Source organism: Rattus rattus, chromosome 3 (genome assembly GCF_011064425.1).
Source record: "Rattus rattus isolate New Zealand chromosome 3, Rrattus_CSIRO_v1, whole genome shotgun sequence".
In the NCBI taxonomy this organism is placed as follows: Eukaryota; Metazoa; Chordata; class Mammalia; order Rodentia; family Muridae; genus Rattus; species Rattus rattus.
In genome coordinates, this window is record NC_046156.1 from 115743052 (window position 1) to 115758964 (window position 15913).

General features: G+C 44.0%; 1 pseudogene; it reads right to left on the reverse strand.

The window, feature by feature from the left end:
* Positions 1-962: 962 nt before the first annotated feature.
* Positions 963-15913, reverse strand: part of LOC116895892 — a 43251-nt pseudogene continuing 28300 nt past the window's right edge.

The following is a 15913-nucleotide window of genomic DNA, read 5'->3' on the forward strand; positions in this document are numbered from 1 at the left end:
GAGTGCAGAGAAGAGCCTGGTTGGCCAGCCTACCCGACTCTGGCATGTTCCTGGCATGTACTCTGGTATGTGCCTGACCCTATCTCAAAATCCAAGGTGGGTGATACTTGAGGATAGTGTGCGCATGCACACACACACACACACACACAGAGAGAGAGAGAGAGAGAGAGAGAGAGAGAGAGAGAGAGAGAGGGACAGACAGACAAACAGACAGAGAGACAGATAGACAGACATACAGACCCAAGTCCAGAAAATCTCAGTCTTCTTGGTTATCTGGTAACTTCAGGCCCAAAGCTGTGTGCAAACCTAGGGTCTCCCATTCAAATCCTGCTTGACTTTTGAAAACCGTCCATCTCTTCTGTGACTAACTTTGAGCATAACTGATTGGTTCCTTTTCCCTCATATATAGAGGAGGGTCTCAGTGTGAATGCATCTTTAGACACACTTTCCTGTGGTGTCTAATCTGAGAAACAGCAAGAGTGTCACTGGCTTGGCTCTGTGGAGGCTGGGACACATGCTCCCCCAGGCGACATGAGGAAGGCAACAGAAGAGCTGATTGCCCGGGATTGTGACTAACAGATTCAGGAAGGACACGTGCGTGCTTCTTTGCCATTTACTGAGGCCTCCGTGAAAAGTGACTCTGAATCATCAGGGGAAATTAATGACATTTAAATCAATTCTTCTAAGATGTGAGCCAGGCATCCCTGGATGGCGGCTGGGGCTTTTGTGCCCCACAATAATTAGCCTGTAAACTTCTCTGATGAGGCTGCAAATAGCTCACATGAATACGGTCTCAGTTCAATTTGGAACAAAATTACCACTTGCAGTCTGCTGGCTTCCGCCTGATGCTGGCCTGTGGACTGTGCCTTTATTCACTGATCTATTTACTTGCTCATTCATTCATTCCCTCATTCATTCAATCATTCCTTCACATAACATGTCTCATGCTACACTTCACTCAGTCAAATTCTTGTTCGCTGTACAGGGAGAAGACTCCACAGGGATAAGTCCGTGCTGAGGTCCAGCCACACGGATGCTGTCGAGATGGGTAGCACTGCCCATCGAGAGACTGACTGAGGCAGGGCTGCCGTGTTCCCATAGTTGTGTTCCTCTTTGAAAATAGAGGGGACAGAAACATTATAGGGAGAATCAGTTGGTCCCATCTTGACCTTTACAAGTAGAATTCCAGAGGGCCTCAAGTTCTTTTCCCAGCATTCATGCCTGGTAGCTAAGAACTGCCTGTACCTCCAGTTCTGGGAATCCTATCTTGATGAACTGCTTTAAATTAATTAGTGTTCATGTAATAACCATAAATAAACTATTATGTACCGTGTAATATCCTCATAGTCCGATGCTTTGTCTTGGTTTTCAGCGTTTCTTTTTTAAAGTTTGGTTTCTTTATTTATTACATTTATGTGTACGCGTGTGTGCCTAGAGGAGTTTGTATGTACCATGTACATGCAGTGACAGGGGAGGCCAAATAAGGACAGTGAATCTAGAACGAGCTTTCCTGCCCTGTCTTTCAGCATTTTTAATTCTAAATGTTTTAGAGCAGGGATTTGGAAAAAAAACTTTTATTCAATATTTTAAATTTATTTTCCCCTCCTTCCTCTCCTCCCAGTCTCTCTCTCTCTCATCTCCCCACCTCTCCAATCCTCCCTTCCTTTCTTTCTCTTCGGAAAAGGGGAGGCCTCCCATGGATACCAACCACTTTGGCACATCAAGTTACAGTAGGACTAGGCACATCGTCTTCTATTGAAGCTGGGCAAGGCAGCCCAGTTAGGGGAAAGAAATCCAAAGGCAGGCAACAGAGTCAGAGGCAGCCTCTGCTCCAGTTGTTAGGGGTTCACCATGAAGATCAAGTTGCACAACTGTTACAGATGTGCAGAGGGCCTAGGTGAATCCCACGCATGCTCTTGGGTTGGCAATTCAGTCTCTGTGAGCCCCTATGGGCCTGTGTTAGTTGACCCTGTAGGTTTTCTTGAGGTGTCCTTGTCCTCTCTGGCTCCTTCAATCCTTCCTTCCACCCTTCAGTGGAATTTGGGGGAGGGGAGTTTTTAGAAAAACATTAATGAACAGCAGTGAGATAGCATCTAACTTAATTGTCCTGCAGTGCACGTGGCAGTAGCTTTGATCTTTTTATAGCTCAGTTGTATCTAAGAACATCAGTTCAGTTTTCCACCCTGCTGTGCACACTTGTAGGGGCCATAGAAGTTCTGTGTATAGCAATGTCTGTGGGTGGGGTTGGGGAGGTGGCTCAGTGGTTCAAACTACTTGCTGTTCTTCCAGAGGGAATCAAGGTCTGTTCCCAGAATTCATGCCTGGCTGTTCAGAACTGCCAGTGACTCTGTTTCTGGGGATTCAATGCCCTCGTTGGTCTCTGCAGGCCCTGTACCACATGCATATATCATACATTCACATAGATAGGCATACATACACGTAAGTAATTTAATAAATCAATGGAGGGTGTAAACAAAAGTATAATTCATGAGTAGAGTGCTAGCCTAGCAGGCATACCTGAAGTCCAGGGTTTGATCCTGATCACCACTAAACTAGACATGGTGATGTACACCTGTGATCCACTGGAAGTGGAGGCAGGGGGATCAGGAGTTCAAGGTCATGCTTGGTTACACAGTGAATTGGAGCCCAGCCTGGATTGTAGGAAGGAGACTTTGTTTGTTTGTTTTTTAATGGGGAAAGGGCATCATCTCCCTCAAGTCCCCGCTGCCTGTGCTGTGTGTGAAGCTCTGAGGCTCATTAGAGGCCTCTGGAGACAACAGCACACTCTTCAGGGACAGTAGTACTTTGCCCAGCAATGGTGTCCAGATGCCTCAACACATCATTACATCCGCACCTTCTCTCTGTGGCCAGCCTTGAATTTGGCAGTTGAGTATCTCGCTGCAATGGGGACCGGAACCATGGCTTCTGAGCCCAGCCCTCTGACCCACAGGAGGAGCCGAGAGCAGGAAGGCGGAGACTTCATTTTCACTCATGTGTAAACCACAATCGATGTTCACAGTGCCACTCCAAATGACCTTCACTCTCCCTTCTGAGCTACTGCAGTTTGTTCTGATTTGATACTGAAGCAGTTTGTCTGCCACTTTGTTTTAGGAACGGATTTCAGGAGCACGTTCATAAATAATCACCACCACCACCACCACCACCCACCACCACCATCACCACAAACACCACCAGCACTACCACCACCACCACCGCCACCACCACCACCACCAAACTAAGACCGATTGTTTTGTTTTCTTGGAGAAATGTGTATTCTTTTCAAATAATAGCCCCTTAATACCTACATTTATTTGTCCACTTTCTAACTGCTGCCACAGCTTGCATGGAGCCATCAGAGGACAGCAGACAGAGTCTGTTCTTGCCTTCCACCACATGGGTCCAAGGGATTGAACTCGGGTTGTTAAATGTGTTGGCAACTGTCTTTTCAAGCTGACCACTTCATTAGCCCCCAAAATAGTGTTTAGCATTAAATTCTAGATAAATCGAAAAGAACAAAAGTGCATAAGACAGAAAACGTACCCATGATGCATCGTACCTTAGAGAAACATGGTGTGCTGGTCTGTGTGGTTTCCAGCAGATGGCATTTCATGGCTGTGTAGAGATTTTTGCTTACCTTCTGGAGTACAGGCTCTGAGACAGATGTCACCAGCTAAAGTCATGGCTAGGCTTCATGCCTTCGGGGGGACATTCAGCCCAGTCCACTTCTGACTTGGCTCAGAGGACACTTGACTTCTTAGGTTTATGACACGTTCCGGTTTCAGTCCTAGCTCAGACCTTCCCACTGCAGTTCTCTGACCTCGTCAGTTACCACAGACTCCTCAGGCTCCTCCTCTTCCCATTTTAAGAACTATGCATCTGCACTGGTCCATTCTGGCCAATCCTCTGTCTTGAGGAACATGAGCTCCTTATTACCCTAAGCTTCTCTGCAGTATTAACTCTCTCACCGTATGTCAGCCTCTGACTGTGACATGGGCTCATACACTGACATTTGCTCCCTACTTGGTCCTGATGTTGTGAAAGGTTTCAAAACATTAGCAGACGAAGGAAGTGGGCCCTTGGGTGCTGCCCTCTTTCTACCTGCTCTCTGTTTTCTGCTGATACAATGTGGCCACTCACTGCAAACTTCTCCCACTATGACTTCCAAACATGGCAGAGTGCAATCCCCCAAGCCAGGAGCCAAGAGAAACCTTTCTTGGATTAAATAGCGTCTCAGGCCTAGAGAGCAAGAAGAGAAACAGCTACATTCATCATGTTTGGGGATTCAAACGCGGACACTTTTCTGCCTGTTACACATAGAGAATTAAGAAATGTGGGCGCAGCCAGCCATCTTGACAGCTGGCTGTTCAGAGCTTGGGGCCTTTGATTTATTGTTCTCAGGATGGAAAGCACAACACAGGGGCTTCTGGGAGTCCCTGTCAGCCTTGGGAACCAAGGAGAGTGGCAGCTGCTTCCTCAGAGGTTTTATCTCTGGGCTTTGTTTTCTGTCTTGTGGACTCTGCGACTACGTTCTTCATTTCCCCGTGGCTCTCACAGAGCTATGCTGTTTTCCACTAATCTTGCTCCTTTCCCCACCCTGTGTCTGTTTCTGGTCAAAGATAACTACTTCCTCCTTCTGGAGCTTCTTTCCCCTACACACGCTTGGCCCGAGACTGTCTTTGACGACAGCTGGCTGCTCCCTGGGAAGCAGAGTAGGAAGCACACATAGTGTACACCCAGCCTGTGGAGCAGTGTCTGTACCAGAGTGGGAGGGACGCACTTCACCAGCCTTTGCGGACCTGGGGGGAGGGGGAGAACGGAGCACTGTGTGGGACATGAAGTAGTAAGAACTCTAGTTTGTTTCATGCCCTTAGAGATACATTAGAAATATGATTTTTTAAAAATTCCTGCATATGATTCCATTGGAAGACGTGTGAGCTGATAACTCCGTGCATTTCTGAGTAACACTTCAGGTCAGGCAGGGCTTGGGTCCAATGTTAGAAATATTTGAAAAATCCTTTGTTGTTTTTTGTTGGCATTATTTTCTAATGGGATCAAGGTTTTTGTTTGACAAAATTACTCCTTGAAATATTCACTTGTCTGTCGGTTCCCAGTACTGATATCGAAAGCACCCTGTCTATTACCTCGGATTTTCTATATAGAAATTATTTGCATTTCTGAGGTTCTGGAGATTCTACATTTTTACCTTTTCTATGAATTTTCCAAGTGAGTTTTAGCTATGGAGTGTTACATTGGTACACGTCTTGGGACCTCAGTTATGTCCGTGATGTAATTGTTGTTTATCACGGCTTCTCTACTCAGAACCTCTTTCTGTCCCTTTGTGTGCCTTTTCTTCTTGAGGCTGTGCTTCCAATTCCACCTGTGAGGTGGCTTTCTGTGACTTAAAAACCTAAAGAAATACAGAGAAGAAATCAGAGGTGAGAGTGACCCCCATAGGTTCTGACAGTAGAAATTCTTTCAGTAGAACCCTGGAGTTAATCCCCAAGGAAGTAGACCCATTCATCCGGAGGTAGGGATGGCTTAGGCACAGGCTGGTTCAATTCTCAGCCTTTTCCTGACCCCTAGTGGCCGTATCTTCCCAGCATTCTGTCCCTCAGTTCCTGCTATGACCTAGAGCCCAGGGGCTGAGACACCTCATACTCACCTCCCCTATTCTTTGAACAGTTTCATGTCCGCCGAACTCCATGTAGTAATGCAATTTCAGTTTGGATAACCCGGAGATCCCTGTGTTCCTACATGAAGCAGCCGCTACTCCATCCCTCTATGCAAAGCACAACCTTTCCTCTGATGTGGTGGCCCGCAGTGACTTCTATCTCCCGGATTTCTTTCATTTAGTGTGACTGAGCATCGAACTCAGGGCTCCGCTCAAGCTAGGAATGCACTCTGCCGCTGAGTTGCTACTAACCAGGATGTATTCTGCTGGAAACAGTTTAGTTAATGCGCAATTTACACTTAAAACTCGCTAATTAGAAATGGAGGATTCAGTGAGCACCACCAATTTAGAACTGGACTATTAGCCCCAAAACAAGTGCTGGGCGTCTAAGCCACTGCTCTGTTTCTCCCAGAATGCAGCTGGCCACTCCACTTCGGATTAACTTTGCACACCTCGCTCACAATGCAGTCTGCAGTACATGGTTTGCTGTGACAGTTTACACAAGGTTCCTTTGTTTCTCGGTAGTACGGCAAGTATTCTTCCGTTCAGAGCTGAGTAATATCCCACTGTGTAGACATACCACATTTTGCCGCCGACTCATTAGTGTCTGGTGAATATTTAGCTGGACATATGTTTGCAGATTTTCTGGGCACACACCCAGGGGCTGGATCATGTGATAACTCCACATTTAATCATTGGAAGAGCTGCCAGACTGCCTGGGCAGCTCGCCTGCTTAGCATCCTCCCCATCAGTTTAATACTCCCGAAGGAATGCTGCACACCATAACCCCAGCTATTCCCACTTACAACAACGACGCTGCTCTGGAGCACTGGTACCTTAATGGTCCTTGTTACCTACCCCTGCCCCATCGCCTCTTCCCTCCTTCCCCCTGTCTTCTCCCCTTACTTCCTTTATTATTTTCCAAGCTCTGGTTATTTATTTGCTACTCTTAAAGCCTTACGTTGGCTGGATTCAGACTTAGAAGCAGACAGTCTCTGAGGACAGCCTACATCTGTGGGTGATCTGTTCCTGGTGGCTTTCTTTGGCTTCCTTCATTCTCTTGGCCAAAAGCTGCACCTCCTCCTGATGTTTCTTGGTGTGCTGTTTCTTCAGAGCAAGATACTGATGTCTGTGTTGCAGGACACACGGACTAACAAGACGCCAAATCCAGATGCTTTGGCTCTGGGATTCTGATTCTGTGTTGAAGGGCTTTCTCACAGCATCTTGGTAGACAACATCTTCTTCAGATAATGAAGAGTTTTAGGGTTCTTCTAGCTCTTTTGTGTCCCAACCACTAAGGCATGGTAGTGTCTGTTAGTCCAGGAACATCTCTCTCTGTATGTCTATCTCTGTCTCTGTCTGTCTCTGTCTCTATCCTATCTGTCTGTCTGTCTGTCTCTCTCTCTCTCTCTCTCTCTCTCTCTCTCTCTCTCTCTCTCTCTCTCTCTCTCTCTCTCTCTCTCAAAATAATAACCAAGTTGAGAATATCCCAATTGGCATCCATAGTGCATCAGTGAACAAACTTGCATTTCTACTCTCGTTCTACACAAGAATGCCCCTTACTTAGTAGCAGGCACATTCTGCCATGGGTCAAGACACCTTGTCCCACAGAAGGACCTTGCTTATTATTCCTACCACTGATTTGGACCACATACCCCTTCCACTCTTCACACAGAGCATTACCAGCTACTTCAGCAGCCATGTGCTTCTCACAGAAAGCATGAAGCTTGTGTTCATAAACAACTTCAGTGAGTTTCTAACTGCTGGGGGCTGGGAAGGAGATATTCCGCTTCAACTGCACACAGCCTACCTCCTAGAAAGTCACACACACACACACACACACACACACACACACACACACACACACACCTCCTTCCTTTCTTTTCAAGACAGGAGCTCACTAATTGTTATATAATTGTCATTTATCGTGATGTTCATCGTGGGCTCACTGTATAGACCAGGCTGGCCTTGATGCTCCAATCTCTTGTCTCAGCATCCCGAGGGCTGCGATTACAAAGGTGCGGTATGGACCTGGCTTCTCTTCTGCTGTGTACACTTTATCTAATCACCCTGGTTTGTTCTCAGTGCTGCCATTGGGTAGATACCATTTACTGAGTAAATGAAGAAATTCCAATTCCCAAAGGAAGCAGGGCTCTGTGGTAGGCTTCATCCTCATGGGATAACGTGTTGCTGGGGTCTGGCACACAGTTCTCCTCTGCGAGTGTTCTGTGTCTCAGAAACTTTGTACCAGGTCAATGACCTCTGTCCTCATCATTCAATTTGGACAATTCCATAGTGCAGCCAAAATTGAACTGCCTAAATCAAAAGATAAATCGCTCTTCTTAGTGCAGTGAGTGACAATTGATGCTGAAAGATGTACTCATTTCCCAAGACCTGTTTACATGGTCTCCCTCAGTAAAACGTGCTTTGTGGCAGTGATATGGCTCAATTGGTAAAGGTGTTTGCAGCCAAGCCCAATGAACTGAGTTCAATCCCCCATGATAGAAAATGAGAACTTGTTCCTGAAAGTTGTCCTTTGACCTCTGCCTGTACTTGATATTCCCTACCCCCCCAAATAAATAAATAAATAAATAAATAAATAAGATTTAAGCTGTCATTTGCAGATTGGATGAAGAACTTTAAGATGACATTATGGAGTACACAATAACTTAGAAGAGACCCAGGATACTGACACCCTGAGAAGCCAGAGTCACAAGTGTGCATCTGCAAGCCAAGGAGTTCCTGTGGCCATTGTACAAACATTGCGGCTGGCATGAGGAAGCAGGTTGGTTTCTCTTCCCCTGAGAGCTATGGTGAGAATGACCAAGATCCTTCTACGTAGTCATAGAGCCACAAGTAAAACATACATCAGTGTGATGGAGTGCAAGCAGAGTGGCAACATTAAAATATGTGTCTAGAGACACGTCAGCTCCAAGCAAAGGACTCTGAAGTACAAGCCAGAATAACAAAATGGGGTTCATGATGCTATACGAAGTATACACTGGGTTCTCGTGAATGTTTTAGAGGAAGCTCATCATGGTGCCTTCTGCTGAGAGCAGGTTGTTTAGATAGAAAAGATGTTTACTGTGCTCTCAGCTTTGGACTTGGAAAGTCCAAGAGTACAGCACGTATCATGGTACAGGAATCTGTACAGTATAAGGCCAGGCCTTCCCACTGCATCCAACCGTGACAAAGGCAGAGCCAAGACGCCATTCATATCTTTCTAGTTTCTCTTCCTGTGAAGACCATGATTCAGAACAACCCAATCCCCTCTAGAGGCACCACTCTCCAGTGTTCTAACCCAGAGACTTGGTGACTAGGTTTCTTTTCATGAACTTTGAGGGGCTGTGCCATTCCAGCCATAGTACCCGTTTGAACATTTTTTAAAATCATTTTGATGTTTTATTCATTTGGACTTTATTTGTTTTTATCATGTTCCAGGACCTAGAATAGAAACATCAAGTGAAACACAAATAAATATATGAAATCCTTGCAGACTGGAGGCTTGGGGTATAATGTAGACAATTTCTTCAGAAAAGTGAAAGATCAGAGTACTAAGGGATTATGCTAAAACCTGAATGTTTAGTCTTGTTTGGGAATGAAGCAGTTTTCCTTATAGAATTAACTCTTAAATAAACACAAAATTATGATTAAAATTGGATGAAATAAAGCACTCTTTACAGATACACACCCCATGGATGCAGCTCTAAGGGCTGCAAGCTGAAAGGACAACAAAAGTCACTGATCAATTTTGAGGAGGACAAAGGTGACACCAGACCTACAGTTGCAGATTCTTGGGGTTTCTGAATAAACATGGCCACAGAGATAGTGACTAAAACCCCACACATGGGGAATGTTTGAACCTCAGTGATGGCCACAGAGACATGTTAAAAGGACATATTTCGGCACTAAGAAAAAGCAAACTGATGAAAGACTTGCTGTTTTGATTTTTTTTTTTTTTTTTTTTTTTTTTTTGTGTACATCAATGTACAATAGCATTTATTATAATCCCTTAGAAAAACAGACATGTGCTTGTGCAATAGCTTTCATTTCCTTATGATTACAGTGGATTCTTTCCAAGGGCTTTAATTTTCCTTTTTTAACTTTACAACTTTCTCATGTCATTGTTTTTTGATCTAATTTTATTAAACATGCTTTGGCCTTGAATTGTTCTTTGTTAAATTACCAAACAGAAATTTAGATTGATCTTGATGTTTTGTCTTTTTTTTTTTTTTTTTTTTTTTATTAATAATGTACATTTGGCAAACATCCCTTCCCTCCCCCCCCTTCCTTATGGGTGTTCCCCACCCCCCCCACATCAGGACCCAGGGCTTCTCTTTCCACTGGTCCTCTTACTGGGATATTCATTGCTACCCTATGAGGTCAGGGAGTCCAGGGGTCAGTCCATGTATAGTCTTTAGGTAGTGGCTTAGTCCCTGGAAGCTCTGGTTGAGCACATGGAAAAAGCTCTTCCAGTTCATTCTCTGATTCCTTGGGGGTCCCGTTCTCAGTTCAGTGGTTTGCTGCTGGCATTCGCCTCTGTATTTGCTGTATTCTGGCTGTGTCTCTCAAGATCTACACTTTGCTTCATCCATCTTGTCTAATTGGGTGGCTCTATATGTATGGGCATGGCTCTGAATGGTGTTCCTTCAGTCTCTGTTTTAATCTTTGAAGGGTATTCTTGTTCCCCTTTTAAAAAGGAACATTTTGATCATCTTCTTGAGTTTCATTTGTTCTAGGCCACTAGGGTAATTCAAGCATTTGGGCTAATAGCCACTTATCAGTGAGTGCATACCATGTATGTCTTTCTGTGATTGGGTTAGCTCACTCAGAATGATATTTTTCAGTTCCAACCATTTGCCTCTGAATTTCATAAAGTCGTTTTTTTGATAATGAGTAATATTCCAAGTTCTGGATATAAATAAGCGATGAACATAGTGGAACGTGTCTTTTTATATGTTAGCATCTTTTGGGTATATATGCCCAAGAATCAAAAAGAACACACAACATTATACACTCACTGGTAAGTGGATATTCTAAAATCGGAATACCCAAGATTCAAACCAAACCACATGAAGTGAAGAAGAAGGAAGACCAAAGTGTGGATGCTTCAGTCCTTCCTAAAAGGGTGAACAAAATACTCAAATATGGAGTATACAGTGATGAAATACGGAGACAAAGTGTGGAGCAGAGACTAAAGAAAAGGCCATCCAGAGACTGCACTATCTGGACATCCATTCCATATACAGACACCAAACCCAGACACTATTGAAGATGCCAAGAAGTGCTTGCTAACAGGAGCCTGATATAGGTGTCTCCTGAGAGGCTCTTACCAGAGTCTGACAAATACAGAGGCAGATGCTTGCAGCCAACCATTGGACTGAGCACAGGTTCCCCAATGGAGGAATTAGAGAAAAGACTGAAGGAGTCTGTAACCCATAGGAAGAACAACAATATCAACCAACCAGACCCTCCAGAGCTGCCAGGGACTAAACCACCAAACAAAGAGTACACATGGAGGGACCCATGGCTCCAGCCCAATATGTAGCAGAGGATGAACTTGTTGGACATCAGTGGGAGGAGAGCCCCTTGGTCCTGGGAGGCTTGATGGCCCAGTGTAGGGAAATGCCAGTGCAGGGAGGCAGGAGTGGGTGGTTGGGTAGGAGAACATCTTCATAGAAACAGGGGGAGGGAGGATGGGATAAGGGGTTTCCAGAGGGGAAACTGGGAAAAGGATAACATTTGAAATGTAAATACATAAAATATCCAATAAAAAAAAGAAAATGATTTTTGGTTTGATTAGCTAGGGTCAATGGTCCATTTTGCAAAGAGAAGGAGCCTTTCGTGAAATGCAGGACCTGAGAGATTCAAATGTTGGCTAAGGTACTGAAGCTTAGGTTAGTAATCCTTGCCCACTTTGACCAATGCTAGTAGAACCAATGAGAAAGCAGGCACTAGCACTTCCCCTTCTCAATACTATTAGAGTTAAACATGTAATGCCTTCCACTGGCTGATCTTCAAGACAAGTCAATTCTGAATTCGACTCTACTCATAACTAGAATGCACACACATGGCTGTCCACAGTACAAGGATGCTAGCATCTCCCAGAACACATTACATTAAGTCTGGTGGGACTCCTCCAACTCCTCCCACCTCAACCATCCTGACAAGGATGGCATTCTGCATTGCAGGTGAGCAATCATACTCTCTTACATAGGGAAATGGTGTGTGTGTGTGTGTGTGTGTGTGTGTGTGTGTGTGTGTGTGTGTACATGAGTATACGGAAGTGTTATATGGGCCTTAAGTCATGTTTTCCTTCTTTGCAAACAAATTGAATTTTAAGCGTCTTTTTTTTTTCTGGCAATGCCAGCTGATGTAGCAGCCATGTGCACACACTTAACTTTCATCATTGCTCCGAGATGACCATACGCGGCAGTGGCGAGGTCTGCACGCTGTCCCAAGTCACCTCAGATCTTTGCCTTTGCTCATTTAATCTGTTATTGTTACTATTAAGTATTGAGGTTGACTTTCTCCCCCCCCCTCTGTGTGTGTGTGTGTGTGTGTGTGTGTGTGTGTGTGTGTGAGAGAGAGAGAGAGAGAGAGAGAGAGAGAGAGAGAGAGAGAGAGACGAACATGCATACACAGTACTCACAGGACACAGAAGAGGGAGGGCATAAGCTCTACAGCTGCAGTTAAAGGCAGTTGTGAGCCACACCAACATGGGTGCTAGGAAAGAAACATGGATCTTCTGCAAAAGCAGCCAGTGCTCTTCACCACTGAGCCATCTCTGCAGCCTCGAGCCTCCCACATTGTGTGGGTATAATTTCATATACGAAACCTGACTGGCTCTATTTTAATCTCAGAGCAGGCCTTACCACTGCATGTTAACTCGTAACAGTATTGATAGCAAGGGTAGCAAGTAGTATGTCAAAGCCACAGTTAGGATTGGAGTGCGCCTCTTGGGACAGAAGGCGACAGTCGCAGCAGTTTAGAAAGAGCTCAGCTTCCTTATGCCAGCCTGAGAACCATGCGCTCTGCGTAGCAGTCTATCCCAGGAGCAGTGACTCCTAGGAGAGGGTCAAGGGGTATGGGGAGAAATCACAAAAACAGGGAACTGTGAAATCCCTGGAGAGATTTCCCAGAGACAAATAGCTTTTGTCTTTGACCTTGTGTTTATAAGGTCCACAGGGCCTGAGGAAATTGCTTTCTTTATTTAATTAAATATATAGATGGAAGAAATTAAGGAAGAAATAGAGCATTAATGGAAATAATTTGTAAGAATAGAAGGGTAAGAGAAAAAGCTTTTAAATGAATTCTCCAGTTTTATTAGTGCATTTTATGTTCCAACCCATAAACTGTGTCATGTTAAAAAAAGACAGTGTCAACTATTGGCGAGTTTGGGGTGCACAGTGTAGACTTGGCTTGGACTTACCCCAGGGCAGGGTGAGCTCTAAGCCAAGTTCCTGATCCAAGCACAACTGGAAACTGGGAGCTCAGGTTTTGTTGCAAAGGCCCATCAACTTCTGGCTGAAGCTCAGTAACCTTGACTACAAATGTAAACATCAGCAAACTCAACCATTTAGGCCCCAGATTCCAGGGCTTCTGACCCAGCAAGCAGAGATGGTATGGAAAGCAAAGGGGACCAGGGCCAAGGAGGAATCCATAGGCTTATGTGTCTTCTCTGGGACAAGCATGAAAAATTATAGGGTTTTCTTCTGCCTGGAGTACTACACGTTGTTGCGAGCCTTTGAGGGTATAGTGAGAACCCTTCAAAAGGAAAAGGAAAACCATGTCCTTGTATGTGTGTCTGTGCAGAGCTTTGAAGATAGACATTTGTTATGAGACACATCCGTCAACATTAAAGGGATTTTGTAAGGTCATCATTTTAAATTTTTAATTTATTTATTTATTTTTTTTTTCCGGAGCTGGGGACCGAACCCAGGGCCTTGCGCTTGCTAGGCAAGTGCTCTACCACTGAGCTAAATCCCCAACCCCTTTAATTTATTTTTAAAATTTATTTATTTATTCACTTTGCATCCTAATATTAGCCTATCCGCTCCTCTCGGTACCCCCTCACACAGAATCCTCCCCAGATTCCCTCTCCCTCTAAGAAAAGGGTAGCCCCCTGTGTATCATAATCTTCTACCCTCCCAACCCACCCCCATCCTCATCCCCCTCCCCAACACCACGCATCAAGTCACTGCAGACCCTTGGCACATCCTTGCTCACTGAGGCCAGACAAGGCTACTCAATTAGGGGAACCAGATCCACCGGCAGGCAATAGAGTCAGGGACAGCTCCCGCTCCAGTTGTTGGGGACCCACTTGAAGACCAAGCTGCATATATTTTACATATGTGAAGGGAGCCTAGGTCTAGTCCATGCATGCTCTTTAGTTGGTGGTTCAGTCTCTGGGACCCCAAGGTGTTAGGTTAGCTGACTCTGTTTGCCTTCCTATGGAGTTCCTGTTCTCTTTGGGTCCCTCTCCTGCTCTTCCATGAGATTCCTTGAGCTCCATGTAATGTTTGGCTGTAGGTCTACATTATTTTTCACTGGTTGCTGGATGGAGCCTCTCAGAGGACAGTTCTAGTAGGCTCCTGTTTGCAAGCACACAAGTATCATGAATAGTGTTAGGGATTGGTTCTTGCCTATGGGATGTGTCTCAACTTGGGCTGGTTACTGGTTGGCCATTCCTTCAGTCTGTTGAAGATGTTCTGCCTTAGCCATTGTATCATTTTGTCTTCTTTGCAAAAAAAAAATTATGTGTCCACAGGTGTGTGGGTTTATTTCTGGGTCCTTTATTCAACTCCATTGATCAACCTGTCTGTTTCTCTACTGATACCTTGAAGGTTTTGTGACTACTGCTCTGTAGTACAGCTTGAAGTCAGGGATGATGATACCTCCAGAAGTTCTTTTTTGTACAGGATTGTTTTGGCTATCCTGGGTTTTTTTTGTTTTTCCATATGAAATTGAGAATTGTTCTTTCTCCTTCTGTAAAAACTTGTGTTGGAATTTCGATGGGAATTGCATTGAATCTGTAGATTGGTTTTAGTAAGATGGCCGTTTTCACTATGTTAATCCAACCAATTCATGAGCAAAAGAGATCTTTCCATTTTCTGAGGTCTTTCCCTTGTTTGGTTAGAGTTACACCAAGATATTTTATATTATTTGTGGCTATTGTGAAAGGTGTTGTCTACTTAACTTCCTTCTCAGCCTAGTCATCATTTGTATAAATGAGGGCTACTGATTTCTTTGAGTTAATTTGGTGTCCAACCACTTTGGTGAAGGTGTTTATCAGCTGTAGGAGTTCTCTGGTAGAACTTATGGGGTCACTTATGTCTACTATCATATCATCTGTGAATAGTGACACTTTTACATCTTCTTTTCCAATTTATATCCCTATGTTCTCCTTTGGTTGTCTTATTGCTCTAGCTAAAACTTCAAGTACTGCATTGAAGAGACAGGGAGAGAATGAACAACCTTGACTTGTCCCAGATTTTAGTGGAATTGCTTTAAGTTTCTATCCACTTAATTTAATCTGATGTTGGTTCTTGTCTTGCTATATATTGCTTTAATTGTGTTTAGGTATGAGCCTTGCATCCCTGATCTCTCTAAGATTTTTAACATGAAGAAATGTCACAAAATGTAAAAGGTTTTTTCAGTATCTAATGAGATGGTCATTTTTTTCTTCGTTTATATGGTGGAATGCATTGATAGATTTTCATGTATTAAATGACCCCTGCAGCCCTGGGATGAAGCCTACTTATTATGATGGATGATGCCTTTAATCTGTTCTTGAATTCAGTTTGTGAGTATATAATTGAGTATTTTTGCATCAATGTTCATAAAGGAAATTGGTCTGAATTTTTCTTTCTTTGTTGAGTCTTTATGTGGTTTAGGTAACATGGTGACTATGGCCTCATTGAATCAGTTGACAATGTTCCTTCTGTTTATATTTTGTGGAATAGTTTGACAAATATTAGAATTAGCACTTCTGGTAGAATTCTGCACCAAAACCATCTGGCCCTGAACTGGTTTTGGTTGAGAGACTTTTAATGACTGCTTCTATCTCCTTAGAGGATACATGACAGTTTAGTTTGTTTACCTGATCTTGATGTAACTTTGTTAAGTGTAATCTATCGAGAAAATAGTCTATTTCCTTTAAATTTTCCAATTTTTGTAAAGTACAGGCTTTTGACACGCAACCTAATGATTGTTTGGATTTCTTTGGTGTCTGTTGTTATG